Source organism: Tenrec ecaudatus, unplaced genomic scaffold (genome assembly GCF_050624435.1).
Source record: "Tenrec ecaudatus isolate mTenEca1 unplaced genomic scaffold, mTenEca1.hap1 Scaffold_693, whole genome shotgun sequence".
Classification (NCBI taxonomy): Eukaryota; Metazoa; Chordata; class Mammalia; order Afrosoricida; family Tenrecidae; genus Tenrec; species Tenrec ecaudatus.
The window spans coordinates 1,020-24,012 of NW_027459585.1; the positions used below are offsets into that span (position 1 = coordinate 1,020).

Below are 22,993 nucleotides of genomic sequence, written 5' to 3' on the forward strand. Positions count from 1 at the left end.
TTTTTTTTCTGTTTATTATTATTGATATATGATTGATAGAAATGATTATTGGGAAATTTGAAAATAGAGAGCTTGTAAGCCCACTTGTTTCTCGTCATTAAAACTGGATTGTTAGATGGGTTTAGGACACACCCGCAAAGAAGGCTTTGAAAAAATAAGCTCTGAAAAGAAAAGTGTCTTCAGTGTTGAGGACATTTAAGGGTGAAGAGACTTGCCAAGGGCTGTTGACAGATTGACAGGGGGAAAAAAGGGAACTCTTTGGATATTTAAATTTTGAACTCGTGGTTTTGTCAGAAGCTGGGAAAAAATCTGGAACCATGAAGAAAACTACTCTCTGGGGCTGAATATTACAGGGAGCCTGTGGGCAGGCTGAACTGCTTGCTAGGCGACCACCCAGATCCACTTGTTGAGTGGAAGTGGGCGAAATGCAGCAATAAAGAGACTGATTGAGTCTGGCCACTGACACTCATGGACCTTGTTTCAGGAACGTGAAGAGAAAACGAGAGTGGGTTGACTGGTCTGAAATTCATGATCTAGCGCAAGGGGGCTAGGCTTGTTGAAAATTTGTGACAGTGCCCATGGTCTAGAAGCGAGGTGACCAATGGGCACCATGTGGACGCTGAGTGAAGCAGCCCACATTGAGTTGACCAGAATCCGACCAGATGAAGAGATGTTTGAGCCTGTGAAGTAGAGATATTGCTGCAGACTTCATGGATAGCCTGTCCTGATTTGACTTTACTATGGATGGGGAGTTCACAAGGTTCTAACTGGGATGAAGGTTCCTCAGAACACGGCTGATGTAAGTGGGCAGTATAGAAATTTTATACCTAAAATGGAGATGATAAAGGCATGAAGTGGTTGGCTACAAACTTTCATAGGTGCTGGAATATGTACATAGGATTATAGGTTTAAGTGTGTGTTCCTTAACTGCGATGCTTAGGCATAGAATATTGTTTTGTCACTTATATAATATGTTTAAATGAGGATGGCACATACTGAATGGTACACTTATTAGTTTTATCTTGTTAGTTACAGATATGATTTTATTATTTTTTTGTTAAGAATTATGTATGGGTAAAAAGTTGTGTAAAAGTGTCAACTTGACAAAGGTTGGTCTGTGGTAGTTACATATTCTGGTGTCAACTTGTTGAGGGGTGTTGTCTAGCATGTCAATCAGGTCACAGCTTGATAACCTCATTTAGGCGTGCCACTGAGATAAATAGCTTACTGGAGGCCAGATAGATACAGAGGCCAGATAGATACAGATAGGTGCTTCATCCTCCTCCGGACAAGCCACATGAAGCTAGACTGATGGCAGATAGAGCCATGGAGCCACATGGAGACTCATGCCAGCCCTGAGATGTTTATAATGCCACTGGATCCACAAGACTTTCCATCCACTGGCCTGTGATCTTCCTGCATTTGGCATATTGCATGTGTTTCGTGAGTCTGAGGAGGATTTTATAGATTGGGATTGGACATATGTGCTAATATTGGATTTATGGACTTAATCTGGACTTGGGGTGAAATTTTTTCTCAATATTCAATTGCTCTTGTGTATAAAGCTTTCTCTTAACACCTATGAGTGTCTATGAATTTGTTTTTCTAATCTACCCAGACTAACAGGTCTTTCAGCACAGCAACTTGACCCATTATCCTGCTGTCATAGCCATCTACTCTTCCTGTCACGTGTATTTCTACATACAGCACACACTTGTACACATATCCACACAGTTTGGACCCATCCACTGTATACATGTACACCCACTATATATACACACCTGATACATGTAGTCAATGCTACATGTATACACCCAAACTATAGATGCGTCTGTCATACACACACACACACACTTAACTATACACACACACTATATATGCACATGATACAAGGTGGTACCCTCCCAGAACTGGAATTGTGCTGGGCAGAGTAGACCTTTCATAATATGACTTTTTCTCCCTCTTTGAGAGCTCCGAGTTGCAGCGCCACCTGAGAAGGTTCTCTCTGGTCACAGTGAATTTTTTGTAAAAGCGGTTTCACTGGAACCTTGTTTTTCATGATGGCGAATTTAAGAGAACAGCATGCAGCTATGAAACTTTGTTTCCTCCTCAGGAAAAATGCCAAAGCAACTGTTGTGATGTTGAATACAGTTTAGAAAGACAGTGCTATGGGAAAAACTCTAAGTGTATGAGTAGTTTTCTCATTTCAAAAGAGGTGAAATGTTGATTGATGGCAAACCTCATTCTGGACGTCCATCATCTTATCGAACAGATAAAAATGTCGATTTGTAGTGCATTTGGAATTCGTTCCACCAGGTTAGACTGTTAGTCAAGCTTTCTATTAGAGGATCTGAAAAGATTTCGTAACAGTGTGCGGCAAAAACAGGCCTGATTTATGGCAGACAGGGGACTGGTTTTGCCACCATGATAATGCACCTGCTCACACAGCCATCTCAGTGTGCCAGGTTCTGGCAAAAAGCAGAATGTCTCTCTTGCCCCATGCACCTTACTCACCTGACCTTGCATTGTGTGACTTTTTTTTGTTTCCTCGAAGAAGAGGGACATGGAAGGATAACTATTTGAGGACATAGAAGAGTGAAGAAAAACACTAGGGAGGTGCTGTCAGCCATCCAAACAGATGAGTTTGAAAAATGTTTCCAAGAATTAAATTGCAGATTTTACAAATGTATCAAGTGTAATTGAGAGTACTTTGTAGGTGACAAGTTTGTTTTGTAAAAGAATTTAAATGCATGCCCCATGGTTGCTGGGCACTGTTGGGCAGATACAGCTTTCCAGCGATGGCAATGGGCCAGAGCGATCCTGGGATGCATGCATGGGGCTGTTCCTTTTCAGCAGCCTCCATAGCCCGGTCACTGGTACATGGAAAAAAATTAAATACATAGCTTTGAAAAAAATTCCAGGGTTTTTTTGAGGGGGTACCACCTACTATATGCACACAAATTGTAAGGCACACAAACTCATGCCCACCACACACACTGCTAGTGTACGTAAACATCATAAACACAGTGCCTACACATCCCTTCACTATACATTCTGTATGCATTCATGCACAGTATATTCATATACATGCACTCTCTACACACCCACACTAAATTCACTGCAGAGATATGAGTGTATACACAGTATATAATACCTTTGGGGCATAGAATGTCAAACTGAGGAGTGGGCGGATTCAGTCTTTCGTTTGTGGAGCACAAAGTCCTACCCCTCTCTTGATAGCTCTCACCTGAGAATTGCCCATTTGCACTGTCATTTTAGGGCAGAAACTGGAAGGAGGCCAGGGTGGTAGAGTCTCCTGTATTATTTCAAAGTAGAGTGTGCCATATCTTGTGTGTGTCTCCACAGTTTGGCTATAGAGTGTGATGTTTGACCATGTCATGTGGTATACCTGTTAGATAGATAGATAGATAGATAGATAGATAGATAGATAGATAGATAGATAGATAGATAGATAACCTACTTACTAACAGGTATACTAGCTCTGTACTGATGTCATATATATATATATATATATGACAGCAGGAGAATCAGGTGGACATGGTATAGGGGAAACCCATTCTGAGCCTCATATTTTCTAGAGTAAGTGGCTAGAGGGTTCATAGCAGTTCCAGATGCATTTGAGTATCAGGGACTCTCCATTGATAGCCATGGTGCCCTCTTCCACCTGCAAACAGAGTAAAATACCTGCTCTAGAGTGTTGTCCAGTTGGCACGCAGAGCACCCAGCGTAGCTTAGTAAGCTCGGTGAACAAGCTCCTTCATTAGAGAATTGGTGACTCAGTGAGTACAGGCAGAGGAGGTTTCTGCTCCCTTGAGCCTGACTCAGGAAGTGTACTGCTGGGAGAAGATGAGGGATGAAGGGTGGAGAGTATAGCTAGGACAAGCCTGGTGGTCATCAGAGAAGGGACCGGAAAGAGTCCAGGATGAGCCAGAAAGAGCAAGAGGAGCATGATTTAAGCTGTGGGGCTGGACTTGAAAGGGCTAAAAAATAGCTAGGTATCCTTCTATCTGGAGGCCAGCGAGCCGGTGTGTCAGAAAAGAGGAGTTAAGGGTGATTGAGCAAGGTATTGAGGGTCCCAGATCCAGATCCCAGCCAGCAAGGCAGTGAGGAGAGGGTAGCTGAAGAGCCATGAGCAGGTTGGAGCAAGGTGGTTTTTACTCTGAGGGAGGCAGGAGCACTGGATGCCTGGAGCAGAAATGTGATGACCTGAAGGCGTGGAGAACACTCATTCTTATTCCCAGGGATTCCTGACAACACATATTTACTGGAAAGGGCTCTGAGGTAGAAAAAATTTAAGGGAAATATTTCTTGCCCTTGTGGATTCATAGAATATCTGAACGTAGCAGGTCAGCTTTCCGCTTGAGAGACTTTACCATCATCGTAAGACTCCCCTAGCTTGCTTAGCTGAAAGCTGCTTGCTTCTGTATTCCCAGTAATGTGCAGTTTCACACACAGGGAAGCCCACTCTGCTTTTGGAGCCTCTTAGGAATTTCTCCATGATGGCAAGCCCCTCTTTAGGCTCTTCCTTTGTGAGGCCCTGTGTACCTTGTTCGTCATGCCAGAGAGATGCGGATAGTTCACGGGCTGCACTTACACACCCAACTCACACTCATCCTCACTGCCATTGACTCAGTGTGGACTCATAGCGACCATACAGGACACAGTAGGCCTGCCCTGGCAGTTTGCAAGCCTGTAGCTCTCTGTGGGAGTAGAAAGCCCTGTCTGCTGCCTTCTGGCTCCAGAGCAGTCATGGCTGCTTTGATGAATCACATCACTGTGCCCAGCCCTCTCACCTTTGCTAGAAAGTGAAGAGAGCGATAACTGGTGAGGTTGTTCTTGTTAGGCAGCGTGCAGGTTTGTGCAGTGGGGGACACGAGAAACAAGAGATTGGGCTGAACAGACGTGCGTGCTCACAGCACTTTCTTGGTCCCTGGTGTACAGACCACAGAGGAGAGCAGCTGCCACACGACCACTTCGTCCCTCGTGTCCATCTGCTCAGACCGGCACCTCTTCTCCGGCATCGATGACGGCACTGGGTTTGCATGCCCTGAGCAGGTGGTGGCTCTGTGGGCCCAGGAGGGCATTCAAAATGGCAAGGAGATTTTGCAGGTTTGGAAATGGATGGCCACAGCTGCTCCGCTGAGAATGGGCTGAGGGTGGGGTGGGAGCCCGAGAGGGTTACTGTGCTTGGCCTCTGCTCTCTGGCTTCCTTACTCCTGCTGCAACAGAGAATCCCAGACAGGGAAATTCTCGGGAAACTTTTCTTTTTGGCTATTAATATATAAAAATTTTAATTTTGAAAGAGCATAAATAAAATACAGAGAAAACAACAGTGATAAAAACACTCTGAAGGTAGGTTTTCATGTATTAGATACTTCCCCCTTTGCCATGCTAACCTTTCAGGCTTGTTGCTTGGACAAGGCAGCACTCCGACGGGCGTTGGAACAAGCACACTTTTGTGGTGGCATCAGAGTCAGAGAAGGTGCATGTATATAGTCAGCACTGACCACTACATAAGGGCATGCATTCTGCCAAGTCCTTTGATCAAAAAAGACCTAGGTGGGAACTGTGCCACTTGGCTCCACAGGCCAGCCTCGCATTCCTGGAAGCCATGGGGGTTTCCTGCCCATGCTCCTCCATTTCTTCTGCAACTGGCCCAGGAGACTAGCCTGGTGTAGCTCTTGCTCTTGGACTTAGTGTCACACTGTGCAGTAGTCAATTTAAAATAAATATAGCAAAGATTCATTTTTAAACATTCATTGTTTCATTCTGTATATGTGGGTGGTAAGATGCACATAACATCTCTTTTTAAGTTTATTTTTCAAAATTCTGAGAGAGAAGGAAGATTTCATTTTCTGTAATACTTTTGACCATGGCTCATGTCCTCTGATACATAATTTTTCTACCAATACAAATCATCAGTGTGTGTGTGTGTAGATAGATAAATAGATAGATAGATAGATAGATATTATGGAGATATGAAATATGTGTCAGGATTCTTTACATATATTACGTTAGGAGTCTCTCCCAGAATTCTTTTAGTTTGAAATGGTAAAAACTCAACTCCAAGTGGCATAAGAAAAAAGGAGAATGTAAAATAAAATAATAATTTATAAATTATTAAGGGTTCATGAGGAAGGGGGCAATGGGGAGGGAAGGGGAGGGAAAAAAGGAAAATGAGCTGATTCCAGGAACCCAAGCGGAAGGCGAATTTTGAGAATGACGAGGGCAACGAATGTATAAGGGTGCTTTACTCAATTGATGTATGTATGGATTGTGATAAGAGTTGTATGAGCCAAATAAAATGATTTTTTTTTTTAAGAAAGAATGTTAGTGGCTTACAGTGGTGGGCAGTTGGCAGAGTTAATTTAGCCACTGCTCTCTGTAAGTGCCTGTATCAGTACCCTTTCATCTCTAACTGCTTCCAAATTTTCCTTTGCTATCAAGTTAATTTCAACTCATCATGATGCTAGGGGGCAGAATGGACTTACCCCTTTGGGTTTCCAAGAATTTAAATCTTTATGGGAATAGATAGCCTCTACTTTATTCCTCAGGGAAATGGGGTGGTTCAAACTGTTGACCTTGAAGTTAACATCTTATTGCATTACCCACCACACCACCAGAGCTCCTTCCAGTGCCCTTAGCCTTGGGCAAAGTCTCCTCTCTATAGCTCCATACAGCCTTTATAATTATTGGGTTTAGGTGGGGGGAAGGGCCCCTCTCTTGCTATTAATCCCCATGAAGTACTATGCATGGAGTCATATTCTTCCTCATGTGTCCCTGGCTCAGGCACAGTGGGATCTCCTATTGACAGCCTAGGAGTTGGAGTGGGGGCGGCCCCAAGAGGAAAAGTCTCAGGCAAATGGGAGAGCCAAGGAAAATGGAGTCTGGAGTCAAATTGTTGAGAGACTTAAACTCATCTTGAATGTCCCTTGGGATTTATTTCTAGAGCCTCGAATTCAGTGTGGATGAGAAGGTGAACCTTCTGGATCTGGCCTGGGCTATCGACAACAAGCTCCTGATGGTCACTGGTGTCATTCAGCAAGCGGCCCTGGCCTCCTACCACCAGGAGCTGAGCTACCTCCAGTAAGAGGCTGGGAGAGGTTGTTTCAAGGCTAGGGGTGTGGTTTGTTCTCAGGGGTCCGGGACTGGCAAGGGTCTGGGCTGCTGCCTTGCCTGCCCCCACCACCCTCTATAGGCAACTTGTGATGGGACAAGGAAAAGGGTCTCTGGTGTAGGGAGAGACGCTTTGCCTCTTCCTAATAGGGCCTAATGAGCAAGGGGCCGCCTATGGTTATTCTTGCCACAGGTCTTGCATACTTGGTGAGAGGCTTAGAAAGCCAGATCTCAAAATCCTAACCTAATCCCCTTAATAATATCCCAAGCAGCTGAATCCAACTTAAAACTTATGTGACTGACATTTTTCTTGCTATTATGGAGGTGCAAATGTTCTCCAGACCAGCCCACGGGGCCCCCAGGCTTAAGCCAATTGACTGAAAGCGCACAAAAAAAAAATTGCTTCTTAGACCTTTTCACTGAGCACAACGTGGCAGTTGTCACCGTGTTCCATTACAACAGAGCTCTGCTTTCACTCAACGGGTTATTCATGTTGTTCTGCTAAATAGATTCACAGGGACAAAAGTTGATAGTATTTTATAGAAAGATAACTTTTCCAACAGTTTTGTTGGCATATAAGTCATGTATCATACAATTCAGTGGTTTAGACATATTTTAAAAGAATTGTGTAGGCGTCACCACAATGAGTTTTAGAATATTTTCTTCATTCTGGTACCCGTTATTATTAACTCCCCATAGCCCCCAGTCTCCCCTGCCACAACCGGAAGGAGCTATTAATCTAATTGCTGTTTCTATAGATCACCTATCCCGGATTTCATATACAGAAAATCCTACAAAACAAAATAAACACCAAAAAACCTCAATTCAAAAGCAAGTCGACAATAATATAAACCAAAACGAATAAAGTCATTTAATGTCAGGATACACCATTAGAGAACCATTCTTCAAAGACTCAAAGACAAGGCTAGCCCGCACTCAACACCATCATGTTGGCTGTTTTTTGTCGTTTATGCAGACCCAGAGTTTGAGGGCCCTGCAACGGTATGTGCTTCTGTGGGAAGCTGACAGAGTAGTAGCTACATTTGACAGTGTCTCCTTCCTGTGGGCAGGGGGCAAATGAAGCAAATGGTGCAGGAGCGAGACAAGGCAAGACAGGACCTGGAGAAGGCTGAGAAGAGGAACCTGGAGTTTGTGACAGAGATGGATGACTGCCACTCTGCCATGGAACAGCTCACGGAACGCAGGATCAAGTAGGTGCCACCGAGACAGCTTCTGGGTCAGAGCCTGGCACAGTAGCCCTCTAGAATCACAGCAGCTGTCCCCAATCTGGTCCCTACACCCTGGCCAGAGGGTGGGTGAAGGACAAATAGCTGCTACCCAAGTGGCAGTGCTATAGTTCTGGTTCATTGAAGGCCTTACTTGAGCCAGTAGAAACCAGAAAATGTGACTTTTTGTTTTGTACCATCAGTCAGGGGCCTCCAGAGTAACACGGTCAGTACGATAGATGGGTGTTCATATGGGTGGAAACATGGAGGGATACACGTGATTCATTTATTTTAGAAAACTGCCTCCTGGTTGTGAGGCTTGGCAATTCTAAAATCCATCGGTCAGATGGCAGGTTGGAGACTGTCTGCAGGATGGCTACGGTCTTAAAACATCCTTCTCCTTCCAGAAACCTTAACGTCTGCTCGGAAAACCTTCAACTTATTGCATAACCCCCCCCCCCCACACACACACACACACACACATCATGGATCATGACCTGTTTTACTGAGGACTGACAGGCTTAAATGCTAATCATATGTAATGCCCTCATAGCAATACTAAGCCAATATGTTAATAAGCAGTGGAGCCCCATGGCCTACCCAACGGCACACATGAAATTAGCTATCACAAGACTCCTTGAAAGATGAGGGTACAATAGAAGCATCAACTGAACTCTGGGTGGGGCTGGTGCAGTATGCACTGGCTTCTCATTCTATATGCCTATGGGCTGCAGACATTCGTCTCTACCCTACCTCTACTCTCTTTGCTCAGTCCGTTGGACCTGCCCTCAGCTCAAGGAAGACCTTTAACTATTGTTTGTGCTTGTGATGGGTGTTATGTAAGATATTTTTTGCAAACAGCTTCAGGAGTTCAGCAGGTAGCACTCAACACAGCGAAGGTACCCCAACACCTCAGTCTTACCTCTCATCATCCTTCATACTGAACAGTCTTAGGGGGAACTCTGTATGGTATGTTTGGTGATGGCTTCAAGGCCAGAGAAAAGGATGTAAGAAAACCTAGCCACATATATATCCACACTGCATCAGGGAGAAGGTTTTTTTCACCCCTATTGAGAGAAAAGTCTTGGCCAGAGGTGGCTAAACTCAGCTAGTGATTCACCTTCCTGAATCTTTTGTTTACTGAAGGTGCTCTGCTGGAAACAGCTGAGGCTACATGAAATGATCTTCTACATTTCTCTTTCTCTCATACTGGCTCATGCCAGAAGTCAGAACACTGGCTGCCTGCTCCCTGGTCTGTCTTCCTTCACTGGTGGGCAAGATGTCTGTGGGGCATGCCCTTTTAGAATCCTGCTTCCTTGCCCCTAGCCCCTTGCCCTTTGGGTAAGCTGAGTCCTTTGGTCTCCTCATCTCTAACCTGAGAATGGTAATGAGCCCTGTCTAGCATGGAGGGATGACCAACACAATATGTCGAGCTTCCTAATTCTGATGACTGTGCATAGGCCCAATCATGTGCCTCAGGAAACAGAGAGAGTGAGAGAGACGTCATAAATGATGCAGAGTCCTGGCGTGGTGAAAAGGTTGGCCCCTTGGCACCTTGCCTCTGTGTGGGGTCATGTTCTCCTGGAAGGACCAGCAGTGAATGTGGTGTCCAGTGTCTGGTCCCTGCCTTCAGAACACTCATACTTTCTATCAAACAGGCGGCTATAAAGCCTAAAACTGTCAGTAGATATACAATCTTCCAGAAGGCCAGGCCATGTGTGACACTGGGGAGGTAGTTTAAGGAGGTGTCCCAAAAGGTACCCTCAGTCTCTCCTTTGTGGGTATTGTAGACACCTGGAGCAGGGATACTGTGGACAATTGGCCCTGCTTCGCTCAGAGTTGGAGATGGAACAAGAGCTGCTCTGGCAGCAGACCAGCATGCAGAGGGCTAGGCTGGAGGAGGACCTTGAAGCCCTGCACAGGGAGGAAGCCTGCTTGCAAGAGAGGCTATCATTGGTGCTAAAGGTATGAGGGTGCTATACAAAGAAAATGCATGTGCACAAAGCTGGGAGTACATAAAGCTTGATTTTCTCCTCACAACTGTGTTCCCTGACAATTGCCCCAGCCAGCTCTAGGGTAGTATAGCTACTTCGTGGCTATTGCCTGCAGCTCTGAGCTGGTAGATAGGGGCCAGGGAAGGTCTGCAACAGCATCTGGCACGCCTGCATCCCCAGAGACCAGGAACATATTGTGGCTTTAGCAAAAAAAAAAAAAAAGCCAGGACCTGAAGCTCACCTAGCAGGAGCCCCACTGTATTTCCAGGAGCTGAGAGGTTCATGGGTGTGTGCCACCCAGTCCTTACCACAGCCGGCACTTGATCCCCAGGGATTACTTCTCAGGAGAGACAGGAAGGCCCTGAATCCCTGTCTTAGTTGTGAGGCCTCTGGGGAGAGGATGGCATAGCAGGTGAGAGGCAGAAGTAGCTGAGCTGACTGTCTCGGTGGACTTTCTTCCCAGTCCTTTTTGCACTCCAGCCTGCCTGCCTTCTCCGTTTTCATCTTGGCTCCTTTTTTCTCTCCCTTTCTACCTGTCCTCCCTCCCTTGATGTCTGTCTCCCTTACTCCAGCTCCTGGCTTTTCAACCCTGCGGAGCACTCAGCAGAGCCTTACCTCTTAGTTATACACTGTGTCTCAGAAGTAATTCCACATCCTTCTGATTTGTCATTGCAGCTTTCAAGTGTCTGTAAACACTGGACTTTTCCCTGACTGGATATATGGACTGCATTGATGTTATTTCAGATCTCTTATTTAGAAGTACACCCTGAAATCATTTGTCTCTAATCTTCTTTCCTAGCTTATTGCTGTTGAGCTCTTGAAGTGGGAGAAGTAGCGGCAGTGGGAAAGCACTGGGCACTTCAGTGTCTGCATGTCTGGCTTAGGAGCTGGTCTACTAAAGAAATGTTATGGGGGCCACCACGCACCTCCTCTGGCTACACACAGAAGAGGAGACTCTAACACCAACCCAATGCCAATTGGCACAGGGCAGAAGTTAAAGATGCCTCCCCCCACCATCTTTATGCTATTCTAACGCCAACCATCCCTAACCTTCCCATAACACTCTTCTTAGCTAGATTCGGTCATTTATTTCAGTGACCACATACAATTCACAGACAATATTCACAATTATCGAGTTAATCAGGGAAATGTTAATGATACAGGTCTTTTGTCTACAATACCATGCTGATAACCACCTCTTTCTCTGGTCCCAGGCCTCTCAGTTGCATAGTCCCTTGGCTTCTGCTTTGTTCCATGGGCCAGGAAGCCTACCACTCTGCCTCGTGGTCTCAGTGTTGCTCCTTGCTCTGTCTCATGTGCTCAGTGCCAGGGCTTCTGCTGCCTCCACGACTTACGGCATGGATCTCACATGTGCCCCACTGATGGCTCTTATTTCTTGATGGACACAGGATTCTCTCTCTCTGCTACTGAGATGCCGTGCAAGGGCATCACTGTCCGACCCATCTATGAGTGTTTCACATACCCGATTTGCCTAGTCCCACCCAATTATTTGATGAGTGTTACAAAGATATGGATAGAAGAGCCCTTTGGATCATTTCACTTCACCCCGGGCTACCTTTTGGCTCTTCTAGACATTGCTCCTTTAATACATGAAGAATTGCCTCCTGCCCACTGACATCTAGGATTTGTTTCCACAGTCGTGGTGACCCTGCTAACAGTCACTCGTACTTCAGTCATATCATCAAACCAGCATCTTCTCCTCGCCTCCTTTTACCTGAGCCCATGGTGAAAAGAGGACACTCTTCAATGGGGACTTTCCCTTGACTTGTTCTTTTTCTTTTCTTTTTCATATTGATACTAATACACCCATAAAAACTGGTAAACCAGCTACTTCATTACCACTCCCTATTTTAGATATCCCATTGCTAAATTGTCAATCCCTAACAACCAGTCCTCTGAGGAGACAAGCAAATTTTTGATCAGAAGAATCTTTATTTATGATTTAAACTTTGAGCATCTGTTTCCATAAATATAATCCAATCCAGGGAAAGCCATCAAATTAGAGCAATGTATGCCAGATCATAGTGTCAACATTTATCTTGTCATTCATTTGGGTTCTGGTCAACTCAGCCCTAGAATCCAAGGTAGATCAAATAGGTACCAGTATCAAGCTTGGGAGTTCACACACACCTCCCTGTACTTTAGATTAACTGGCCAATTCATATATTCTCATCAACCCTAACTCCCCATGGCCTAGGTCCTGATCATCAGCTTTATAATTCACAACTCATGAAATCTCCCAATGTCTTCCCCTCTTCACTCACATTTTCAAACTTCAGACCAGCCAGCCCCTCTCTCTCATCTCTAGCTTCTGGGGCCAGATCAGCAGGTGCCAATAGAACATGCCAAAATGCAGGCTGTGTCATCAGTGCGGCAGTTCCACCACTCCCACCCAAGTGGACCCAAGTGTCAGCACAGTGAGCGTACTAGGCTGCCGCCAGCTCCCTTAACTTCAGTCTGTCAGGAGCCATTCTCTGAGAGGAACACACTTCTCCCTGCTAAGATGACTCTAAAGGCAGGCAGCTCAAAATTCAAAAGGCCAAACCGATTTTTCTCCTACTCATTCTTTCAGTTGTTCTGGGTGGATCTGCATGTCTTTGCAAATAAGTGCAAAAGTACTGGTAGCAAAGGTTCTGGGTGAGGCTTCCATCCACACTGGTGAGAGCTTTCACTGCTCTCTCCAAACCAAACCAAACCAAACTCACTGCAGTTAAGTCAATTCTGACTCCCATTCAGCCTATAGGGCAGGGGGTAGAGCTGCCCTTGTGGGTTTCTAAGATTGTAACTCTTTACAGGAATAGAAAGCCACATCTTTCTCCCATGAAGTGTCTTGTGGTTTGAACTGCTGAACTTGCAGTTAGAAGCCCAGTGCGTAACTACTACACCAACAGGCCTCCAATACTCTACTTGGACTTAAAACAAAAACCCATTTCTTCAGGGAAAATTCCTAACTCCCCTTTTAACAAATCCAATAAGAATAGGCTGAATGTGAACATACAAGCTCTCTGTAATCATAAAACTGAGTATTTGTTTCTATCGCACATGATACCTATTTATAACACTAGTCAGGAGAAACCTCTATCCAACAGTCAGCTAAACACATAAACCCAAATACATCATCCTTTTAAAAACACTCAGTTCAATGTTCTTTTCTCCACCCAGATTATCCCATTCGTATGTCTACGGACTTGGGCCTCTGTTAGGGTACATCCAGGAAACCCTGGCCTTCTTATTAACTGTTTTGTTTAACCAGCCTGGTATTTCCTTCAGGCCACTCCAGAGCACTTTCACGCCCTTGACACCTCTTACATTTCTTTCAAGCACTGCCATTGTTTTAGGTAGGTACCATCATGTAGGTTTCGACCTTATGCATCTATGCCAGGTTCTGCAATATCCTCACAGTTTTTCCCGTTGAGCCTCCTGTTGCAGCCATGGTACCAATCGATCGCATCGAGAGCCTTCCTCTTTTTCACTGTCCCTTTGCTTTATCAGACATAATGTCTTCCCCAGGGGCTGGTCTTTCCTGACATGTCCAAAGTGTGCCCATCTTAGACTCTTAAGGTGCACTATAGCTGTATTTCTTCCAAGACAGATCATTTTGTCCTTTCAGCAGTCCATAGTAAGAATAACCAAAGGAATAATCTAAGAATCAAAATTTTCACTTCCCTTACCCTGACCTTTCTTTTGTAAAACCCCATGCTTTCATGAGCCTGGAGCCATTGCAGTTAATTCCACTCTTGACACCAACTGATGAAATGCCGTACGTCTGACCTCCTAGCTACACGAAGGGGGAGATTCCAATGCCACACCAGCCCAAGCTAATTGCCACAAGGCAGAATGCCTTGACCCTCTATCCTTTTTTTACCCTTATCTGATACCAACATCCCTCAGTTGGCACGCTACCTCTCTGTTGGGTTCAATAATGTATTGCAACGTCTTCAAAAAAACTTACAGGCAATGTTCATGGTTATAGAATTGCTTAAGGAAGCTAACCAGTTACAGAACGTTAAGGAAACAGGTTTTTTGGTCTGCATTGCCTCTTCTCACCCACGATGGTAGGCATCTCTTTCTTAGTGTTGCACCTCTGCCCTCTACCTCATGAGCTTAGCACTGCTCCTTTGCTTTGTCTTCTGTTCTCAGTGCCTTGGCCTCTGATACTTCTGGTGCCTCCACTACTTCAGGCAAGGATCTTACATGTGCTCACTCCTGGTGTTTCCATCTTGATTAACATGGAATGTTTCTGTCTGCAACTGTTATCATTCACTCTTATATACACAGTGCAATGGGAAAACCAACAAATTCCCTCAGTTAGCATTTCACATACCCTATTTGCTTGATATGGCCCCAAAATTTGGTGGGAGTTACAAAGACATGAATAGAAAAGCCATTCCAAGTAATTTCACTTCAACACAGCTGCCCTCACACCCTCCACCACTACAGGAACTCTTTCAAGGAAAAGCAGCTTGCCTCCCTGTAACACCTCTCCCTTATGGAAAGGTGAGAAACTTACCATTGCGTCATTGCTTGCGTTATATAGCTATTAAACCACTGGCCTGAATCTTTTAGGAAAACAGTCGATTGCAGAAGGAGATCTTTGAAGTTGTGGAAAAGTAGTCAGATTCAGAGAAGCTGGTGCTGAAACTGCAGAATGACCTTGAGTTTGTGCTGAAGGACAAGGCAAGTGCTTCTGCTTATTCTGAGTCTTTCAACTAGAATCATGGTCAGTAGTGTGGGCCATGTCTTGAAAATGATACTTGGGTGATAGAACTTTGGTTTTTTTCCTTACAAAAATCCTGTAATGGAGAGAAATCTATATAATATCTTTTTCTTTCCCCTTTTCATGACAAGTCACTGTGACCTAGTGCTACCCCGCGTAGTATGGCCTCTGTACTGATAAAGCCAGGACCCACTAATAGTACTTGGGATTAGCCAGAGAGGCCAAAGGAGCACTTAGAGCGTGGTGTCATCTACCCTAAGGACGTTGCTGGGAAGGGAGAAGTTGCACCAGAGACAAGGCAGAAGTGCATCCCAGCCACCACAGGCTCCGGGTCCTAAGAAAACGCTGTTGGTGGCAAGACCTTTTAAACAAGTTTGAAAGTAGGTAGACTGGATGCTTTTTTCTAGAGCTACTGGAAAGTAGAAGTTAGATTCCCAGAAGGAAAGTGAGGAGGTGGCCCCAGGAACCTGGCCCAAGAGGACCTGCCTTACCATTCTCTGTATTGTTGCTTTCTTTCTGGGTCTGACATCAGCTGGAACCAGATGGCACTGCACTCTTCTCTCAAGAACAGTTCATGGCGATCCTGAAGGAGTATGAATTCAAGTGCAGGGTATGTGCCAGGGAAGTTTGGGGGGCTGGGCCGGGGGGGTTCCCTCACCATCCTCAGCTCTACTGCACTCACTCTTTTGACTGCTGTGAGCAGTCACATATTAATCTTGTATTGGGTCTTACATGCCAGCATTTTGGTTGTTGGTACCCAAACCTTCACCTTTGCTCATTCCCATCCTCTTCCCCAACCATTTCTACACTGGGGCAGGGTCAAAGCTTATGGGGAACTTAGGGTTTTCTCTAAAAGCATGACCCTCTGGCTGCATCAGCAGGTCTCTAGACCTCTTGTGCAAAAAAGTCCAAAGAACTCTACTTCTTGTCTCATTGTACCTGCTAAGAGGGTGGTGTTCAACCATTAGAATGGACAGAACTGTAGGTGACCAGTGTCTGTGTAGCTCAACCTAGCTGATGGCTATGAGAGTGGCTGAGGTTTGAGCAGGCCATGTTCAGGCCCTCCTTTTGGAGGTTGAAAGAGGAGACCACTGAGAGTATCTTCTTGAAGAGACCGGGCTTCTACGTTTAGCCTTGATTCTGCTGAAAAGCCTCTAATTTGATGACGTCTACTTGCTGCGTGTGGAAGGTCAACTTGATATCTAAAAGTGGCCTCATGTTATAGCCACAAGAATGTCCCAAGAAACCAGGCCCAGTGCTCCAGACTTGACGGCTGCTATTCTTCTACTGTATATCTTTCTTTAAAAACAAAGTTGTTGTGTGGGTGTTTTTTAATCATTTTATTGGGGGCTCTTACAACTCTTGTTACAATCTATACATCAATTGTATCTGACATATCCGTACATATATTCTGTCTTTCTTTTATAGACATTTACTTTCCATGGAGCCCTTGGGATCAGCTCCTCTTTTTTTCTCTCCCTTCTCCTCCCCCAACCCCAACCCTCGTGGCCCCTTGATACATTGTAGATTGTTAATTATTTTCAAATCTTACTCCGACCGCCATCTCCCTTCCCTTCTAGTTTCTGTTGTTCTCCCCCCTGACTGGGGGTACGGGATTATATGCTATTCATTGCTATTGGTGTCTCCTCTCTCCCCACTTCGCCCCCCTTCCCCCTACCCTTTTGTTGTCTCTATTCCCATTCCTGTTCCTGGTTCCATGTGTCGTGAGTTTTATCTCTTGCCTATGCCTATGCGCATGCTCCCGTCTAGTCTAGATTGGGAAGCGGCACTGAGGTCGTGATAGCGGGGAGTGAGAAGCTGTTGAACTCATTGGAGTACAGTCCTTCATAGTACTGTGCAATTACCCTTTTGATTTTATTAGGGTTCATTGTAATGTCCCTTGTTTCATTCCTCATCCTTGCTATTGAAATTTGTTCCTTCCTTTCTTTGGTTAGGTTTTCCATGGTCTTTTGATTCTGTTAATCCTTTCAAAGAACCAGCTTTTAGCTGCATTTCTTTTTTCCATAATTTTCTTGTTTTCCCTTTCATGAATCTCAGCCCTTTTTATTTTTCTTTTGCAATTTGTAGGATTATTCTGCTGACTGCTCTAATTGGTGTAAGTTTTGTGTCAGCACATCAATCATACGTCTCTTTCTTTTTCATGTGCTTACATATTACTATCAGACTTTCTCTGATAGCGGCCTTTGCTGTCTCAAAGGTATTGGTAACTGTATTCTCATTGGTTTCTAGAAATTTTCTAATTTCATATCTTTCTGAGCCAGTAACCACTCCTTTTGCAAAAGAGAGTTATTTTTCTTACAATTTTTCCCTTGTTTTCTTCATCATCCTTCTGTCGATTTTCAGCCTTATGTTATAGTGGTCGGAGAGAGAAGTCGGTATGGTCTCTTTATGTTTGAATTTACACAGATTCAACTTATGTCCCAGCATGTGGTCTATCTTTGAGTATGTGCCATGGGGGGCTTAAAAAGAATATGAGGGTGTTTTTGCATTTTGGTGGAGCGTTCTGAAAATATCTATCAGGTCAAGTCATTTAATCATAATGTTTAGATCTGTTGCCTCCTTGTTAAGCTTCTTTCCTTGTGATCTTTCTCAGAGAATGGTGTATTAAGGTCACCTACTATAATTGTTAGCCTGTGATTTCTTTTATCATCTTTTGGAGTGTTTGATAAATTTTGTGGACGTCGCGTTGAACATGAATATATTTATTATGTTCACTGGTTCTTCATCTACTGTTCCCTTGAACATTATATAGTGCCCCTACCCCTTATGTCTTGTTATGGCTTGTACCTTGGGAACTATTTTTACAATCTGAGGTTAGGATTGCAACCTTTGCTTTTTTTTGAATGGCCGTTTTCTTGGTATATTTTTCTCCAGCCTTTGATTCTCAGCCTATTTTTGTCTGTAATCATAAGATGTGTATCCTATAGGTAGCAGCCCAAGGGGTTGTGTTTTCTAAGTCAGGCTGCTAACCTCTGCCTTTTATTGGCTGAGTTCTGTCCATTGTTATTCAGGGTTATTATATCCAGCTGTGGACTCTGTGATGTCATCTTGTACCTTTTGTGTTGAATGTTTTCCTACCTCCCTTTCTTATCAGTGTGTTGTCCATTTGTGTGTGGTTCATTCTGCCTTTCTTTGCCACTGTTATCTTGGGGGCTGTTTACTCTTTGTTTACATCTGGGTGGAGTTGTTTTATGTGGCAGTCTCTTGTTTTTGTTTGGTGAGTGATGTTTTTCTGCCCATACCGGTTTATAAGGATCTTTTGTAGGGCTAGTTTCTTTTATCGTAGTCTTTGAGTTTTTCCTGTCTGGGAAGACTCTAACTTCTCCATCTATCTTGATAATTTGGCTGGATAGAGTATTCTTGGGTTTGTGTTATTTTCTTCAATTTCTCCTCTTCACAGTGTCCGCTGATTGGTCTCAACAGACTCTTGTTTGAGTTCCTTTATAGGTAACTGTTTCTATTTTCCCTAGCTGCTCTTATGAGTCTGTCCTTTTCCTCTAAGTTGGATAGAATAGCTGTTATATGCCTTGGTGATTTCTTCTTGGGAATTCAGTCCAGCTGGTGTTATTTTGGCCTCCTGAATAGTTGCCTAGTTTTCATTTATTAATCTGGAGAAGTTTTCCCCTAAGAATTTCTACACTATTTATTATGCCATTGACTCTTTTGTTGTGCCTTGTTCAGGTAGTTCAATTATTCAGATGTTGTTCTTCATAGCATCAAACATGGCTCTCAGCTTTTCTTCAGTTTCTTTGATTATCTTGGCTAACTGCCTTTCCCATTTGCGGAAGTCTGCCTGTTTATCCTCTAGGCCACTGGTGCAATTCTCTGCCTCATCAAGTCTTTTGGAGAAGTCTGTGAATTCACTACTGGATTTGGTTATCTTGTCCCTGAGGTCTTTTATTTCCCTTTGGTGCGTGGCCTTTATCTCCTCTATCATTTCATCCTTTTTTTATATTGCTTCCCTCATATTCTGTATAACTCCAAGCAGAAATCCTGAAGATTGCTTTCTGTTTGCAGATCAATGTCTGCTTCTACTATACATGTCATTATGTTCAGGACTTCTGGCATTGCCTTTTGTTTCTCCTGTTTTTTCATTGAGGTTTTTGTGGCTGGTTGCTGTTTGTGTTGTGTTGTTTTAGAAGAGCCTGGTGCCATTTTTCAGAAAGTCAACAAGCACTGGTCTCCTACTTTGGAAAACTCATTGGAGTGCGTCATTGAACTGCCTGCAGCTAAATGTACTAGGTCAGGCTACCACTTTTTCCTCCTGTGGTTTTACTCCTTACCTAGCCAACCCGTATCCTGTTATTTAGAGGTTACGTTGGATGGTCCTCTCATGGGACTCTGGTTGGGTGATTGTGGACTGGGGAGGATGACACTGCACTGGATGATCTTACAGGAAGCCATGGTGGTGTGGCCCACAGCGGCTTGGAACACCTCAGGGGAAGTGCGGGGGTGCTTCCTGCAGCGGGATTGCCACATAGTGTTGATGGGTGTGCCCACTTTAGTGTAGAGCACTGCAGATAACAGACGGAATTGTTCTAGTAGCAAGATCTCCCATATAGGTCACACAGATGCTCCCACAGCAGTATGGCACACTGGAGAGGGCTCACACAGAGCTGTCTTAAGTTGTGTAAAGCACGGCAGCAAGTAGGAGGAAGTTCCCTCAGCCATGTGGGACCACAGAGGACGGGGAGGGGCCCAGGGACCCTCCCAGCCACATGGTGCACCGTGGAGGGTGGTTGGGATTTCCATCATCTGCTTACAGGGCTTTGGAGGGTTGATGGGAGTTCTCCTAGATGTTTTAAGGGGAGATTCCCCCATTTGAGGTGTGGCAGAAGACAGGCAAGATTTCCCCAGCTGCTTGTAAGGCTACAGAGGGCAAGTGGGCAGGAGCTGCCCCAGCTGAGTGGAGGATGGATGCAGTTGCTCTAGGTAAAGAGCAGTGACCTGGAGCCCAGCAGTGACATGTGAAAGGAAAGACAAGAAAGAAAAAAGACCAGGTGGTGGGTACCGAGGCCAATTAGACTGTGGAAGAAGGGAGAGAGAAATAACAGCCCCAGTCACCTGACTGTGGGGCTGGAGGGGTTTAAACCCTGCTGAAAGGCAGCAGTAAGCTGTGGTTGTGTTGAAGTTAAGCCTTTGTGCTGGCCAAGAGAGCTCAGATCCAGCCGAGACTGTGGCAGGGGAAAGGCTAAGCCATAGCCAACCTCTACAGTAGTAGCCCAAACCCCACAGCTCTTCAAGACCTAGTGTCTGCTCATCTTTAAGATGCTCTGCCTGTGACCCAGAAGAGTGATATTTCCCTCTCAGTGACTTTCCTCCACTGATTTCTGCAGAGTCCCTCTGGAATGCTACTGCATCACCATCTTGCCACACAGACCTATTCATCTTTTTCTTATTGAAGTGTTTCAATTACGTATATCATTGCCAAAATCTTTTTCCTAATCTGTAGATAACATTTTTACTTTTTTGATGAAGTTTTTGTTTTACTTTTCTTAAGTCCCAGACTTCAATTTTGTCTTCTGTTACGTGTGTATCCTTCATTAATATTTGACATTTTGTGTATCCCCTGCAATAGCACTCTTAAGTTTGTCCATGTTTTCTCATTGATTTTCTGGTATTTATTTTTAGATATTTGATCCATATTATATGTTTTTGTGGGGGTGTGGGGCATTAGTCTTATTTAATTATTCTGCAAGTCGAAATCCAATTTTTCCTGCACCATTTGTTAAAGAGACTCATCTTTATGTGGTTATTGTAAATGGTATTGATTCCTTGTTTTCTTTTCCGGAGTTATCTTTGTTAGTATGCAAGAATCCTGTTGATTATTATATGTCAATTTTGTTTCCTGCCATGTTGCCAAATCTTTTTATATTTTCTAGCAATATTTTTGTTGAGCCTTTGGTGCCTTCTATGTATAGAATCAGATCGTCTGCAAATAGTGACAGTTTTACTTCTTTGCCCATTTGGATTTTTGAAACTTCTTTTTGTGTCCTGATAGCTCTGGCTAACTTCCAGTACAATGTTGAATAAGAGTGTTAATAAGGAGCATTGTTGTGTAATTCCATCTGAAAGAGGAATGAGTGCTTTCAGTTTCTCCCTATTGAGTAAGATGCTGGCAGTTGGTTTTTCATATATGTCCCTGATTTCATTGAGAATTTCCCTTCGAATCCTATTTTTTAGTATTTGTATCTAGAATGGCTGTTAGATATTATCAAATACCTTTTCTAAATCAATTGAAATGCTCATGTGGTTGTTTTTCTTTTTTATATGGTAGATCACATTCATTATTTTTCTCATTTCAAACCATCTTTGCATCCCTGGAACCAATCTCACCTGCTGTGGTTCTTTTGCTTAGCTTTTTGATAGATTGTTGGATTCTGTTGGCCAGGATTTTGAGATTTTGCCCCTATATTCATAAGGGATATTGGTTTACAGTTTTGTTTTGTTTGAAATATTTATTTATGTTGACAAATAAATGAAATTTTGTCTTAAAGCATGGTGCAGCATGGGTAACAATGTTCACTCACGGTACTCACATGTGGGTGTATCTGCATGTGGGCGGACCCACCTAGAGACAGATAGAGGAGCGGTGTCTTTGTTCCTAAGAACATTGGTAACACAGAAAAATATGAGAAAAAAGACAAAAAGGATGGTAATAGAAATAAATTAATAAAAATATCTATTAAAGGCAACAAAAGAGAGACAATGGGAAGAAAACATAAAATTTAAATTTACAAGACATATTTTTGTTTTAAATTCTATACCATTGGCTAAATTAACTACACTATCAATAAAATTGCCTTATGCCCAAGGGGATGATTGATAGAGCCAGATGAACCATAAATATGTGAATGGATTTTGAGCTTGCACTTAATTCTAGCCTCAATCTAAGTACAATTAGTTCTTATGAAATGGCCTTATTTGATGCTCGTCCTCATGAAGAAATCACTCAAGACATGAATGCTATAGGAAAGTGTAATGAAGAAACTAGATGGTGCCCACCTATCAGAAAAAAATAGCATCTGGGGTCTTAAAAGCTGGTCTTAAACAGCCATCTAAGTGAGGGATCAACTAAGTCCATGTGGAAGAAGCACACCAGCCTGTAACATCCTAGGATTTTAACTCATGAAATTCAAATCTGAAGGAGGGAATGATATCAGCTTCAATTATGAACACCTGGTTTTAAGGTTGTGGATAACATTTGCAAGCTCTGGGGAATCCTCTCTGACCAGAGCCATGGGATGTGAACAGCCCTGTTATCAGACAGATAGCATTGTAAAATTGGTTATTACAGATGTATTTAAGTTAAAATTTATACATCTCCCTTTTGACTCATTTTAAATATATTCCAGTTCTTTTAACCTCTGCTTTCTTTTCTAGAGCTTTTTTAATCTGTTTTCTTTGTTATTGTTGTTAGGCTTTTAAAAATACATTTTTCTGTATATGAAATCCAGGATAACTAAATCTATATAGACAATGGTTTTGGGGGCTGTGGCAGGGGAGGTTGGGGGAAATAACATGAATACAATAAAGAAAAAATGTTCTAAAATTGATTGTGGTGATAATGATTATTACAATTTATCTTAATATAATTGAGCTATTGTATGACATGTGAGTCATATGCCAATAAAAGTGTTTTTGTAAATGAATTAAAACAATTTTTCCAAGCTGTTCTCAGCCTGCTAATTGTTTCTGTCTTGGAAATTTCAACGACAATATGTTCCAGTGTTTTCTTTTGGGATCTGTGGTGTTTTGGGTTCTCTCTGCTTCCTGGAGAATTATTTTCTCCTCCTCTGTTCTGTTAAGGAAGTATTATTCCGGAATTTCTTATATGGATAGAATCCCACTTCATTCTTATGTTTTCTTCAGATTCT

At 43.5% G+C, this 22,993-nt stretch overlaps 1 non-coding gene and 1 pseudogene across 1 annotated transcript; both read left to right on the forward strand.

Moving 5' to 3' along the window:
• Positions 1-2,752: 2,752 nt before the first annotated feature.
• On the forward strand, positions 2,753-2,884 carry LOC142436850 (small nucleolar RNA SNORA84). The gene has a single exon (XR_012782155.1). It is a non-coding gene; the product is annotated as a small nucleolar RNA SNORA84 (small nucleolar RNA).
• A 2,078-nt stretch (positions 2,885-4,962) lies between these two features.
• LOC142436849 (ninein-like protein) overlaps positions 4,963-22,993 on the forward strand; it is a 60,372-nt pseudogene continuing 42,341 nt past the window's right edge.